This window comes from Cyprinodon tularosa, unplaced genomic scaffold, assembly GCF_016077235.1.
Source record: "Cyprinodon tularosa strain WSP-4 unplaced genomic scaffold, ASM1607723v1 ctg95, whole genome shotgun sequence".
Taxonomy (NCBI): Eukaryota; Metazoa; Chordata; class Actinopteri; order Cyprinodontiformes; family Cyprinodontidae; genus Cyprinodon; species Cyprinodon tularosa.
The window spans coordinates 1219277-1234776 of NW_024039729.1; the positions used below are offsets into that span (position 1 = coordinate 1219277).

Sequence of the window (15500 nt, forward strand, 5' to 3'; positions counted from 1 at the left end):
TGGTAAAACAGCTTAAAAAAGATGCACAAATGTACTTGGGCTTAGGCATCATAAAATTCCAAAAGATCCAGAAGGCTGGGCATGCATGAAGGGATAAGATAAAAAAAAAGAAGGCTCCGTAAATCATGTCTGAAATTACATACACTCTTTTCTGATGGACACTCATGTAAAAGCAACAAATTGTAGCAACACTGTTCATCAACCACGACAACAAGAGATCAATTAGAGAAGCAGGCAAGCACATAATCCTTAAAGTCATAGGGAAATCATATTTAAATGTCAAATCATTCTGCCTTTTATGTATATAAATGTACTCTTTATCAGATAATATTGTCCCAAAATTGAGCTTGTACAGGAGTACAAGCTGATGGTCATCTGTCAATAAAATGTTTTCGGTCACAGCATCTTGATTCATATGTCGAAGCTAATATATGCAACGACTGAAATAAGAATCATTATTTTCTTTACCTTTGAGTTACGTCCCTGTGTTAACAGGGATGGATGTGTGTCTTTGGCAGGCGTAGAGCTAACAGATGTGGCAGCGTTGCGAGGCAAGGGATCAAACATGTACGGCTGTAAGCCTGCCACACCAAACAAAGCTTCTGCCCTGGCGTCCTCTTCCACAACATCTTCGTCCCCAGTTTCCTCCTCTAAATAAAAAATGTATGACAGAGGAGACTCAACCACAAACTCCAACACAAAACTCTCCAACTCTTGCATGTTTCTGCTGTCCATAGCGTTCCTTTACAGTGTTGTTTCTAAGTCACCAATTTAGTGCAACTTGGTCCCAATGTAATTTCCCATTGGGAACCTATTAGCACTAAGTTGGTAACTGGTTAGCAAGATGCTTAAAAAAACAAAACGGTCTCAAACTTGCTAGCAAACCTTCCACCACAACAATCCTGCCCCTTAGATAAACAACCAATCACATTCATTTTATTCACTCGTGTAACGTCGTGCACCACATTAAAGCTGAAGTCTGTAAGTTTTTAAAAATCACTTTTTTGTCATATTGGCTAAAACTGTCCCTATGCCCAGACAGCAGTACATGTGATATATAACCTGTGAAAAAAACTGCTTCAATTGGTCCCGCCTACTGCCTGTATTTCAATCTGGAAAGAATAATTCGGGACGAGTCAAAACAACCAATCACAGCCAGAGGAGCGTCTGATGGAGTGTCAATCACAGCTCACACACGCTGAATCCCGCCCCCCCCCTCTCTACGCTTAACCTGCCGCTGCAGCCCGGCTGCCACAGTCAGGAGGAAGTCATGGCGGAGCGACAGCCACCAGCGAAAGAGAAACTGCCCTTACTGCCCCTGCCGACAACTGCTTACACGGCAAACTTCGGTATAACCAGCATCTGATATCTAGCTGCTTGGAGGTGAGTGTTATCACTCTTACTGGTTCACACTCCATGCCGCGTACGCTGCTTGGACGCTTCTGGTCGCATGCGGTAGCCACGCAGATGCTGTGAGAGGGGTGGAGCTTGGAGATGGGGCATGAGTGAAGCAGAGAGGGTGGGGGAGTGGCGTGAAACCTGTTTTTCTTAAAATTTTCAGTCGAAGTCTGCTCTCTTCTCAATGTTACAGACTGCAGATTTAAGGAGAATTCGGAAATGCAACGGTTGGAACAGCTGTTTCCCTACGACTTTAAGAGAACATCACTGCAATAACATATAGAGGCAGGACTATCATAATGTGGGAAGGCATTTCTTGAGCAAGGACAGGAAAGTTAGTGATAGTTATCTAAAAAAAGAATGAATTTTAATACAAGGCAATAAATCTGGTAAAGACTGCAAAAGTCTTGAACATGGAACAAAGGTTGCTTTTCTGTCAATAATGTAGGCTCCAATAGAATGGTTAAGATCAAAGCTTTATGACGATAAGAATGGCCTTGATTCAAACTTTGATGAAATTAAAAAAGGGTTTAGTTTTCAAACTGAGGACTGATTAATAATACTTTAATGACTAAGAAGATATGAAAGTAGGACACTGGGCTACTCAAAAAGTGATTATTTAAACAATGACTTGATTCTGCAGTGGCAGCGGCTGCAGAGGGTCAGAAGCAGGAATGTCACAGGAACGTATATTGGAGAAAAACACAGGTTAGTGACTGCAATAATCTCACAGAGGATGATTATGAACGCGCAAGTCACTAACCTATTTGGACAGTTTAGTCCATGCCCAGAAAACCAAGATGATTCTAGCTGGTTGACTAAATGACGCTGCAGACGCTGCCAGAGAGTTCCAGATGCAGAAGCCTAGAAGCCTGCATTGCTGACAGAATATCAGGTCAAAAAATGAGAGGATAATCCACCGGGTGAAGTAAAGATGTTGATCCAGGTTCAGTCCACAGAAAAATCCAACAGGAGTCCGAAAACAGGCAGGCAAACTAATCAGACAGGGGCAGGCAGGGTCAAAGGCCAAAATCCAGAAACAGATCAGGATTAGACAATCAGAACACTATAGTAATGCTAGAGAACCCCCAACACCAAAGGCACAAGAATAATCCAGCACTGATGGCTGGAATACAGGCAGCTTAAATAGGAAACTGGAACAGGTGGTTCTGATGAGTAATGACGAACAGGGCAGGGCTAGACTGGTGAATAAAATGAGCAATCAAGCCAGCCATTAGCAGCAAAATCATGATAAATACTGCTTACAGTTTTCAGAATTTTTTTTTGTAAAATAATGTGACAATCATTTATCATTCTTCTACCGCACAGTTGGTTCTAATAGTGTGGCCGACTGATTAAAATTAATTACAATTTTATCTCTCTTTTCAAATATTACCTCCAACCTAAATTTAAAGAGCCCTTAAAGAGCCCAAGTCCCTTGAGATCTCACCAAATGAAAGATTTCATAGGTTTCCCAAGGTTTAAAAAATAAGTAGTGTAATCCCTTCCAGCAATGCTCTGTAATTTATAGAATTTATAATTGAGGTATGATGAAGCATTAATTTATTTTACACACTGCTGGATGTGCCCTTGCCTGTGACATGCTGTTGACACAAGCTGCCCTTATTACTGTCAGAGACAGCAAATATCACCAGCTGAACCATCCCATAAAAAATGGAGGCAGCACAAATTGAAATGTTGCAACATTGTCATTATGTCACCTACAATCACTTCCTGTTTAAATATGGGGCTGAATTTAAGAAGGTACAAGGAACTTGGTGTCTCTGATGTTGAAAATACATTAAAAATTAAAACAATATGAAAAAAAGAGAATAAACCAAAAAAATGAAAATAAATATGCCCCCTAAAAGTGAATATCCGGAAAAAGGAAAAAGCTTAGCAAAAATAACACTTTATAAAGCAACTGTAGCATGACAAAACGACCTTGAGATGAGGTTTGAGTGAAGCAAATGCTGAGCCAGGGGTATGGGGCAGATGGAGAGGATTATCAGTGAGGGAGAGTGAGAAGGGCAGCCAGTAAAGAATAGTGAAGCAGAGAAAAGAACTAAAGAATGGGGGAAACACGGATAAAGTAAGGAGGGAGAGAGGCCAAGCTAACATTAAAAAGCTAGACTTTGCTCTTCATTCGATACTCAAGCCAATTACCACCCTGCATTATGAATCAAGGCAAGCAAATTTACCTTTTGCAGCATAAAGAGTTGGCATAGAGAAGTAGTTCAGTAAATGCCACCTCTAAGCTGTATTTGTATAACATCATGGTGGCTTTACTCAGGAGGGGGTGGACTGACAGCTTGATTTACCCCATCATTAGTGTGCCCAGGAAGTAGCCCTGGACCTGCACAGTAGGTCTCATATTTACAGAGACCCCATGACGCCATGACCCACCACAGCAGGGCAATCATCTTTAGTTGTATTTGCAGGTACAGTACTCTCTAATTTTCCCGAAGTCCTGTGCCGCACTGTGTCTCTAGTAGTTGCTTTTCAAATAAGTCTAATGGCCTGTGAAATTAGTTTTATCACTGCACACAGTATGGCTGCAGAACAATTCTGCCATATCTAGTGTCCCCCAAAGGCAGGCTTTGGAAAAATAAATTGATCAAATTTACAAAGTAAAGGCACTTAAAACATTCTCCCATACAATATTGTCATAGTCCACATTCAAGGCTAATAAATAAGCAGAGATGGCAAAAGTACTCACTTTCCGTACTTGAGTAAAAGTACAGATACTTGGGTTAAAAAATACTCCGGTAAAAGTGGAAGTACTGATTAAATTTCTTTACTCAAGTAAAAGTAACAAAGTACAGGCTTGTAAATTTACTTAAAGTATAAAAGTAAAAGTAGAAACCACTTTTTTCATGCCGTTGCCTACATTTTAAATGAATGTCTGCCAATAGGACTAGATCTCCGTTGTGTTAATTTTCAATCATCTCGTTGTCCATACTACTATGCTAAAACATCTCTGGTTTTAGAGAACACAATTCAGTGAGTAAAACATTTTACACACCGTGAACAGCTATCACAGCTAATTTTAAAAGTCATCCCGACTGGTTTGTAAAAAATGAAGGCTTAGATATCATTTAACACCCTTTTATATCGTGTTTCAATGACTACGTCATGTGCTAAATACACAAAATGGTAGCTAACACTTACTGAGAAAACTCGATTGAGATTCTAATTAAATTTCCAATGGAGTTCAACAACATTAACCAGCCTGGTGTATCTGCAAATAAGCTATGAATTATATTCTGAATCCTTTTTATGCTTAAATCACCTTGTATGGAAGATTTACCTCATTTCTATATGCTGCCACCAAGTGGTGAAAATCTGAGTTGCACTTGATTTCCTAATGTCAGCAGGAAATGCATTACATTGAGGTATTTAAGGGTTAAAATTAATAAGGCTCGGGCACATGACGTCACACGTTGCGCGGCAGACATATTGATAGCTGGTCAGCCCACTGTTTACACTTTGACTTCGCGCCTGTAAGGACTAGCTTTCTTCTGCTAGTAGTTTGCTTAGTTTTTTGCCGTTTCATTTTACCTCTGCTGTCGTTATGGTCGCCCGTTGCTGTGTCGTAGGGTGTAGTAGCGCAAGCTGTGACTGGACGGGGAAAAAAATCCCAAATGGATTGTCTTTTTACCGTTTTCCAACCTGGAGGCGTCTCTATGGAAAACAAATGTCCTCCATAACAAAGAGTCGCCGGCTAGCATGGGTCGCTGCTGTAAGACGGCCAAATATAACTTTCAACTCAATCCCTGTGTCCATGAGAGTGTGTTCCCGGCATTTTCATTCTGGTAAGTTACAGAACATACTGTTTTTATTCATCTATCTCCGCCCCTGCGTGGTAGTACCATGCTAGGACAGTCATATATCATCAGAATGTAACTACATTATCCCTGGACACGTACAGTCAGCACAAGATTTATTTAGATACATTTTTGATGTTTTACGTTAGTGCCAGCACCTAGTCTTATCACCACAACAAACACCACACCATGTTGAGACGGTAGCTTACCTTGGCTCTGATGACTGTGTTCTCATTCGGCTCGATAACTTCCATGTCATGAACTTTTCCATCTGTCAGCTGTTTGTAAGCCTCTAGCGACTTGTAGCAGCGAAACTCTTCATGTGTGTATGCACTGACGCCACACACTAGATACGAAAATACGTCCTCCCTCGCAAACGGCGGTAGAAATTCTTCCCCAACGCACCACTCCTTGCTTTCTACTTCGTAGGGATCAAGTCCGTTTATGAAGCCCATCTTTTGCAGATAACGGTCCCTGGCTTCCCTCTGCGGTGTGTCTCGGTATATTCCGCATCCTTTCTTCGCTTTTAACATCGCTGTTTACTCGTCTTTCTGCTCTGTCTCTATGCTGTTTTAGGTCTTTGTTTACCATAGCAACTAGCTGCCAACTAGCTACCAATATGGCGGCGTACCCAGAATGCAACACGCTGTGCCCGAGCCTTATAGGGTTACAATAGATTCATTCGGAAAACAGGAAAACAACATTTTCATATTTCATTTGATTTAATTTGGGGATACATTCTTTTATACCTTTCAAAAAATGATAATGGACCATCCTCCTGGTGCCATATAGGCTATAACAGTCAAGTGGAGCGCCCTGTGCGTCAAATATTGAAAGGGATACCCGGTGTGTCATTATGTGACGCAGAGGGAGCCTGACCGAGCGTCTAAATGTGACGAGTTGGGATGGAGAATGTGTTGGAATATTTTCTAAATTGAATACTTCAATACTTCAACTTGAGTAGATGTTTAAGCGAGTAACTTTAATTGTAGTTGATTAAGTTTTTAATAGTATCAAGTACTACTATTGAGTACGTCGTCCACCACAGTGGAGATTATTTTACTCCAAAGATCTAAGTGGGTGTGTACATGGATGCAAATCAGAATGGAGATCAGAAAAATGCGGCTTTGGATTGAAATTTCTTTCCAAATTCAGATTCAGATTTAATGCACAATATTTCAAACTATGATAGAAAACCTTAGAAAGCGGCCAGTGAGCTTTAGAACTCGCTCCTTTGCCTCATTAAATGCACACTTTGACTGAACTCACCTTTGGGTGAGGATAAAAATATATTACTGCAGAAAAACGTGCTTTGTTTGATGCTAATTAGCTGGTGCAGTTAGAAAGCTTTTCTAATTGGTCTCACGCACGCACGCGTGCGTGCGCACGCTCACCCGCTGCCATGGAAACGGAGCACCAGCCATTTTTAACCCATTTCTAACCTGAACCTTGGAGATTGAAGTTGCTGCTTTCTGTGGTTTGCTAACCTGCTAAAGATTGGCTTCGCACCGCTGGACAACTGGTTCCTGGATCATCTGGAAGGTATCTGTCACTCTTTTACTATGTAAATTAAAAACAAAAATGTTATGTGAAAAATTATTAGTTTTAAGTTTTTTCATGGAAGTTGTGACAGCTAGCTTAGCATCTAGCATCTTTGACATCTCAGAGATTAAAAGTGTTTTGTGTTCTTGCCAGGAATGTTAACAGTGATTTAAAAAAATATATTTGTGTTTAAGAAAAACACCTTTTTTGAATTTGAGGTGAAATGTTTGTAAACTAGATGTGCTAGGTCTATGATTTTTAAAAAATGCCCTGAAAATAAGTTTCCTCTGTATGAAAATGTTGGTGAAATTACATTAAATAAATATAAAAAGACACTTGAAGGACATTTAGCATAATATATTATCAAGCTAAATTGTTTATTTTTTTGTATTTGATAAAAATATATATAATTTTGAGTGTTTTGAAAGTTGACTGAATTTCTCCTGATAAACAACTGGGAAAGAAAGAGATAAAGATTCTCAAGTTGTTTAATTTAGTTCATGTGTTTAGGAAATGTTAGGTTTATAACCAGTTTTTTTTTTTTTATTTAAATTGATTTTTATTGGTTGGAAATGGGAGGAATGATAACAGAGATGTAATTATGTAAAACAAAAACACATTTTGGTTTGTGAGAATAATCTTTGATGAATTTATTGTGGAAATGGTTGAAAAAAATACAAAACAGTTTTAGAATAAAACGTTTTTTTTTTTTAAATATATTTAAACTTGAAAAGGAAGTTCTTTTTTAAAACATGCAGTGGTAAACATATTGGTCTCCATGGATACCTTAGTAGAATGCATTAAACAGGGTTTTAAGGTAGCATATATATTTGACTTTAATGGAAGGTCAAAGGTGTTAAAAAATTAGTCATTTTAAAAGTTTCTGGATTCAGAGGATAGTTTTTGGTGAGTTTGGTATCATATTCTTGCAAAACAAGGTGGCGTCTGGCCCCTTCTGTCAGAGAAGGACTTGAAGAACAAGTATGGTCTCCTTAATACAACAATAAACAACTTTAGCTTTTAAAATTATTTTGAAAGGCAACGTATTTCTTGTTATATTAATAAAACCCTATACATTATCATTTTTTTTTTTAGTTTTGTTTCCTAAAACACTTTAATGTTTTGCACTTGACTAAAAATCAGATCCTTTACATTTTTGGGCAGTAAAATGTTTAGAACTTGGCAGAGTTTATTATAAGTGCTGTCATTGTGAGGAAAGCGTAAAGAATAAATGTTTGATTCAATATATTATTTAAACGTGTTTCTGCAGCCCTTGTTTTGATCTTCAGGTTAATGTAAATAATTGAATCTTATCTGTCACCAGAAATAATAGTTTGTTTACAGATGACTTCATCATTTTCTAGATCTTCAAAACATTATACAGAACCTTTAATTGTTCTTCTAAACAATTAAAGGTTCTGTATAGGATCCCCTTTCTTAGATTTGTAGAAAAAAAATTGAATCTGAATAGTTTGGCATAAAGTTTGCTAATGTCCATTTCTGCTCTGGGCTTCCTATGTGTGTTAATTAAGGATGCACTGAGGAAGGGGTCTGATAAGCTGAGGTTCTGATTCTGATCATTTTACATCTGAAATTTAAAGCCTGAAGTTTTTAAACCTTTATTTTTTTTAATTAGGATAATTTTCTACTTATAGTAAATAAACTTCAAAGATGTATGATTATATTACTAAATCACACTATTAAGCTTTTTTTTCTGATAAAGAAATATATTTAATGGATCAAAACAATTTCTAATTTGGTAGTATGAGTTTAATGCAAAAAATGTTTACTGGCAGCTTAAAGTGTCCTTCAATCTGAACTAATCTAGATGCATAGTCTAGGTCAGTAGTTACCAAAGGGGGGTGGGTGCCTCCTAGGGGTAGGGCTGGGTACCGAACATTGGTTCTTTTAAGGTACTGACCGAAATGCTTCGGTTCTACAGAGTATCGAAACATGCCTTGTCTTTCGGTACCAAGTTTCGGTGATTGGCTGTAACACTTAATCTGATTGCGTCATCCAGGAAAAATAGATACGTGGTCACGCCTACAGCCAGGGTTCATGTGTATCTGTTGTGAACTGGTTGCGAGCGTCATGGAACCCCTTTAAAATGCCCCCCAGGTCAAAAGTGTGGCTTCACTTTACTAAGACTGATGCCAATAGTGCGCAATGCAATACATCGTGCATGGAAACAATTTAAGAGCAGAAAGTTGTGCGGTGTTTGACTGCAAGAAGAGCAGACCACAGCCAGCGCAACCATCCTGCTCTCAGCAGCCCGTGGGCAGAGCAAAGCCAGAGCGGAGTGAATCATGCTGCTTTCACACCGGACGCAACAAGAGCAGCAAAATCGCGTCTGCTGCTTCCTTTTTTGATGTTATACCAGCTTCTGACGCGCGGCTGAAGCAGCTTTGCTGCTGTGGCTGCGCAGTTGAAAAGTGGCTACTGGGCGTTGGGGGGAGCTACTCTATCCTTTATTTGCCTTGCAGCTATATTTGCTGTGATCAGTGGGAATAAAGTAGTTTTATTATGTTTTTAAGTAGGACAATCCACCTGAAAACTAAATCAGTGCAGTCAGTTTATCCAGATTACCATCCTGCCTTCCAATATTATTTCTGTCGGAGTCGCTCAGACCCCCACATACCAGCGGTGTGCCGTTAGTAGGATCCCATTCAACGGGCTTGTTTGTCTCCTGAGAGAGTAGACATGTTAATTTTTCTAAAGAAAAACTGCTAAGTAAAAAGGTCCTCACAATGTTACAGTGAATATTAGACACTGACTTGTTTGCAACTGTTCTTCTTCACTGAAAAAAAAAATTATGTAAGAGGAAAAATGTAAATGGAAAAATCAGAGCTTAAAATAAAACTCAAGATTTGTACTTTATTATGTTGTGTAATTTTCTTTTTCTTCGAATTGATATTATAAAACTGGTATCGAAAAAAGTATCGTTCAGGAACCGGTATCGAAGTGAAGGTATCAGTATTGGTACCGGCACCGAAGATTTTTGAACAATACCCAGCCCTACCTAGGGGGAGCTCAGTCTCATTGCAGGAAGCGTGGTAGAAATAAACTAAATAAATGGACCATTCATTAATTGATAATATTCTGAAAATAAATTCTAAACCCTACTAAACAGTAAAATAAACATTTACATTTAAAAAAAAAAATAAAAATTTAATGGCAGTCTTGTGATTTAAAAGATATCCTCAATGTGATGGTGAAGTAATTAAAATCCTCCTCAGGCTGATAATCATATACGCACATATATACATATTTTTAAATATTTCTGTGTGTATTAATTTTTGTATTATTGTGTCTTTTACAACAATGTCCATTTTTATTTTAAAACTAACCAAACCACTAACATTCTTAATATGTTTTTTATTGGGTTATTTTAGCTCACAGATCGATGTTCTTATTGATTAAATCTACTTTAACCTGACAAACTCACACAGTCACATCCAGCAACCTAAAATAAAGCATTTAATTTTTTATTTAATGTTCCTTTATCAAGGTTCCTGGTCTAATGACTTCTTTCCCTCACTGTTCCAGTCGCCGCCCTTCCTGACCCGGAGCTCCCGTTCTGGATTCAGGAACTGGGTAATTTTAATTTCAATTTTAATAACCTCATGGGAGGACTGAGGAGAAGGATGAGGAGGTTGAGAGAACAGTTACACATTGAGGAGGTGGAGGAAGCTTCTTCTGATGATGAGGAGGAGGAGGTAGAGGCTGAAGCAGTAGTGGTGGAGGAGAATGAGGAGGTGGAGATACAGGATATTTTGGGGGTAGAGGTTAAGGGCGAGGTTGAGGATGAGGCTGAGGACGAGGAAGAGGTTGAGGATGAGGACGAGGAGGAGGCTGAGGAAGAGGTTGAGGAGGAGGCTGAGGACGAGGCTGAGGAGGAGGAAGAGGATGAGGTTGAGGTAGAGGTTGAGGATGAGGCTGAGGACGAGGTTGAGGATGAGGAGGAGGCTGAGGAAGAGGTTGAGGAAGAGGATGAGGCTGAGGAAGAGGTTGAGAATGAGGAAGAGGTTGAGGATGAGGACGGGGATGAGGCTGAGGATGATAGGTACTTTTCTAGTGAGTCTCTTGATGAGGATGAGGAGGAGGCTGAGGAAGAGGTTGAGGATGAGGACGAGGATGAGGCTGAGGATGATAGGTCTTTTTCTAGTGAGTCTCTTGATGAGGCTGAGGACGAGGTTGAAGATGAGGAGGAGGCTGAGGAAGAGGTTGAAGATGAGGAGGAGGCTGAGGAAGAGGTTGAGGATGAGGAGGAGGATGAGGCTGAGGATGAAGGGTATTTTTCTAGTGAGTCTCTTGATGAAGCTGAGGACGAGGATGAGGAGGAGGCTGAGGAAGAGGTTGAGGATGACGACGAGGATGAGGCTGAGGATGATAGGTCTTTTTCTAGTGAGTCTCTTGATGAGGATGAGGACGAGGTTCAGGAAGAGGTTGAGGATGATAGGTCTTTTTCTACTGAGTCTCTTGATGAGGCTGAGGACGAGGTTGAGGATGAGGAAGAGGTTGAGGATGAGTATGAGGATGAGGCTGAGGATGATAGGTCTTTTTCTAGTGAGTCTCTTGATGAGGCTGAGGATGAGGCTGAGGATGATAGGTCTTTTTCTAGTGAGTCTCTTGATGAGGCTGAGGACGAGGTTGAGGATGAGGAAGAGGTTGAGGATGAGTATGAGGACGAGGATGAGGCTGAGGATGATAGGTCTTTTTCTAGTGAGTCTCTTGATGAGGCTGAGGACGAGGATGAGGAAGAGGTTGAGGATGAGTATGAGGACGAGGATGAGGCTGAGGATGATAGGTCTTTTTCTAGTGAGTCTCTTGATGAGGATGAGGCTGAGGATGATAGGTCTTTTTCTAGTGAGTCTCTTGATGAGGATGAGGCTGAGGATGATAGGTCTTTTTCTAGTGAGTCTCTTGATGAGGCTGAGGATGACGAGGAGGCTGAGGATGACGAGGAGGCTGAGGATGAGGAGGAGGCTGAGGAAGAGGTTGAGGAGGAGGCTGAGGAAGAGGTTGAGGATGAGGGTGAGGACGAGGCTGAGGAGGAGGCTGAGGAAGAGGATGAGGTTGAGGATGAGGATGTGGAAGAGGTTGAGGATGAGGACGAGGATGAGGTTGAGGATGAGGAGGAGGCTGAGGAAGAGGTTGAGGATGAGGAAGAGGTTGAGGATGAGGCTGAGGATGATAGGTCTTTTTCTAGTGAGTCTCTTGATGAGGCTGAGGACGAGGTTGAGGATGATAGGTATTTTTCTAGTGAGTCTCTTGATGAGGCTGAGGAAGAGGTTCAGGATGAGGTTGAGGACGAGGCTGAGGATGATAGGTATTTTTCTAGTGAGTCTCTTGATGAGGATGAGGACGAGGTTGAAGATGAGGAGGAGGCTGAGGAAGAGGTTGAGGAGGAGGCTGAGGAAGAGGTTGAGGATGAGTCTGAAGATGAAGGGTATTTTTCTAATGAGTCTCTTGATGAGGCTGAGGACGAGGTTGAGGAGGAGGCTGAGGAAGAGGTTGAGGATGACGATGAGGTTGAGGATGATAGGTCTTTTTCTAATGAGTCTCTTGATGAGGCTGAGGACGAGGTTGAGGATGAGGAAGAGTTTGAGGATGAGGCTGAGGATGATAGGTCTTTTTCTAGTGAGTCTCTTGATGAGGCTGAGGACGAGGTTGAGGATGAGGAAGAGTTTGAGGATGAGGACGAGGATGAGGCTGAGGATGATAGGTCTTTTTCTAGTGAGTCTCTTGATGAGGCTGAGGACGAGGCTGAGGATGGCGAGGAGGCTGAGGATGAGGCTGAGGACGAGGATGAGGCTGAGGATGAGTATGATAGGTCTTTTTCTAGTGAGTCTCTTGATGAGGCTGAGGACGAGGCTGAGGATGACGAGGAGGATGAGGCTGAGGATGAGGCTGAGGACGAGGATGAGGCTGAGGACGAGGATGAGGCTGAGGACAAGGATGAGGATAAGGACGAGGATGAGGCTGAGGATGATAGGTCTTTTTGTAGTGAGTCTTTTGAGGTATCTAGTGAGTTCTCCGGATATGACACCACAAGCTTTGAGGAAGAAGACGATGAAGATTCCCTGGACTGCCAAGAAGACCGTGCCTCTAGGAAAAGGAGAAGAGACGAAGATGAGGAAGATGATGAAGACAATGACCACCTTCCACCTCCTCTTCGGTTCACCCTGAGGATCCCCCCCCCCCTTCAGACTCTCTTGGAACAACGAGGAGCCGGAGGATTCCCCGGACTGCCAAGAAGACCGTGCCTCCAGGAGAAGGAGAAGAGAGGAAGATGATGAAGAGGAGCCCCCTGGGAAGAGGCCTTGTTGCGAGAGGCATGTTTGAGAATAGGGATTTCAAGAACCTTCCTTTAACGCCTTCAACAATCTATTTTATTGCTGATTTGGTGACTTTTGGAGGTGGGAAGGCTGAAGGACTGGAAACAGTCACACCTAGATATCATTTATAGATTGTTTTTATATCTGGCAGGTCTAGGGATGCCTTAGGTAGCGTCTTGCACCCTGGCTTTTCTTTACCCCGCTGCTAGATTTATTTTTTTAGATGCTAAGGAGTCTGGCAGGTCTAGGGATGCCTTAGGTAGCGTCTTGCACCCTGGCTTTTCTTTACCCCGCTGCTAGATTTATTATTTTAGATGCTAAGGAGTCTGGCAGGTCTAGGGATGCCTTAGGTAGCGTCTTGCACCCTGGCTTTTCTTTACCCCGCTGCTAGATTTTGATGCAAGTTTTAGATGTTAAGAATTTCTGTTAGCAAAGACATCTGAGGAAATGATAACAACTAATAAAGCAGAAATAGTCTAACATGCTCTATATCTAATGTGGACATTCTGCTAGATAACAGAAGGAAAATCAAACAGTTTTGACAAGATTAAACATAGAATGGAGGCAAATCAACAAAAACAAATAAATAAAAAACACAAAAAGACAGAAATTAAATCCTAGTTAAAAGGTCAACCACAAGGAGGCAAACCAATCCAAGGAAACAGCTGGACATCACTGCTGAGGACAATGGAGGAGGTCAAACTTAAACCCTAAAGGAGAAAAACAGGAAAGAATGGAACAGAGACACAGCTTGTGGTGATCATCAGTTGAACTGGTCTCTGGGATGTTGGTGAGAAGGTAGAGAGATGACGCTTGGTGGGACTAATTGATTTAGACCAGTTAGAGGCAGAGGACAGGACTGATGTGAGGATTTGAGTTAGGAGAAGCACCGACTGTTAGAAACGGCTTTCCGATGTGGTCTAGTTCTAGATGTTACTCTGGTTAGTTAGTTTTCAGGCCTAGTTGGAGGGAAAAGAACCCTCTGCAGAAATATTCTCCATATCATCTAGGCCTGTCCTGACCGCAGTGGATCTCTTCTGTGTTTTTTGAATCCCATGTTGGACCGAGCCTCTCCAAGCTTTGGGCCATCAGAAGATGCTGATGAGATCTGCAGCGACCAAACCAGAGGAGGATCGTCTGGGCTGCTGACCTTCACAAAGGGTGAGAGCATGTTCAGTAAGGAGCAACAATAATCCATCATTTAAATATGAAGTTAACAGTTCGGGTGGCCTCACTTAGTTTTTCATGTATGTTCAGACACTGTGGACGTCCAGAAGCAAAACTCCTGTGAGGAACCGGGACATCCAGGATGGTGAGGAGCTTCCCAGTCCCCACCTGAGGACGGCACAGAGAAAGACTGGAACAGAAAACACACGGAGTAAGACTTTATTAACACGACAAACCGACAACTCAAGCTTCCCAGGCCTGATTAAAAGCTAACAGTCATTGAAACACAGGAAGTGCAAGATTATGATGAAAACAACATCCTGCCCCAGATTTCAACTTGGTGTGGAGGAAATTCTGTTGATTAATTTGTCTTATTTTTACAGGGAAAGCAGGTTGAACAGCTAGCAGTGTTCTAGCAGTCGGATCACATTGGAACAGAATCCATCCACACATGTTTGGAGGTATGTTGGTTTGACTAGAGAAACATCACATGCAGATAGGTTAAGACTCTGAGGATGCTTTGCTTTCATTTATGAAGGAGCTGAAGAAGAGGACGGAGCACACAGTCCACTAAGGAGGAGAAACATGGCTCCTCTATTTGTCTCTCCAACATTCTGGAGTCTAAAAAACGTTGACGACCTCGCAGCTAAACCATCACTCTGCTACACCCAGGAGAAGAAGGTAACAAACCTTTATTGCTTCCAGATGTTCATCAGTATTAGTGAAGATACTAAAAAAAATATGCAGATTTTTTAAGACTAAAAAATTAAACTGAAAAATAAGTATTGAAAATGTAATCACGTTGAAATAGTCATGTGAATTTTTAGCTTGAAGAGAAAATAACAAATGAAATTTCAACTGAGTAGAAATAATGACAATGATTTTTTTTAGGTTAAAAATGTGTTCTGAAGATATTCTAACACTGAAACAGTAAATACAAACATACAATATTTAAATTTCAGTGGCATTTTTAATTCAAATCCCAGTGACACAGATATACTTCCATAGACTGTAGACTCCAACAAATGCAGCATTTTCAGGCATTTTCTCCAAGCATCCATTGTTTACAGTTATCATTTCTGTTCACTTTAGGTTCTCCCTGTTTGTTTCCCTCTTCTATTGGTTAAAGTTACACCTCTCCCAGTGTTTATGTGTTTAAATTTCACATACTATCGTGTTCGTTCACTAACTCCTGTTTTTTTTTTCCAGATAAGGTCATCTGCTCCTT

General features: G+C 40.9%; 1 long non-coding RNA gene across 1 annotated transcript; it reads left to right on the forward strand.

Moving 5' to 3' along the window:
• The first annotated feature begins 13801 nt into the window (after positions 1-13801).
• LOC119776646 lies at positions 13802-14994 on the forward strand. Its single transcript, XR_005279806.1, has 4 exons — positions 13802-14266; positions 14363-14483; positions 14656-14733; positions 14811-14994. It is a non-coding gene; the product is annotated as an uncharacterized LOC119776646 (long non-coding RNA).
• Positions 14995-15500: the final 506 nt, after the last annotated feature.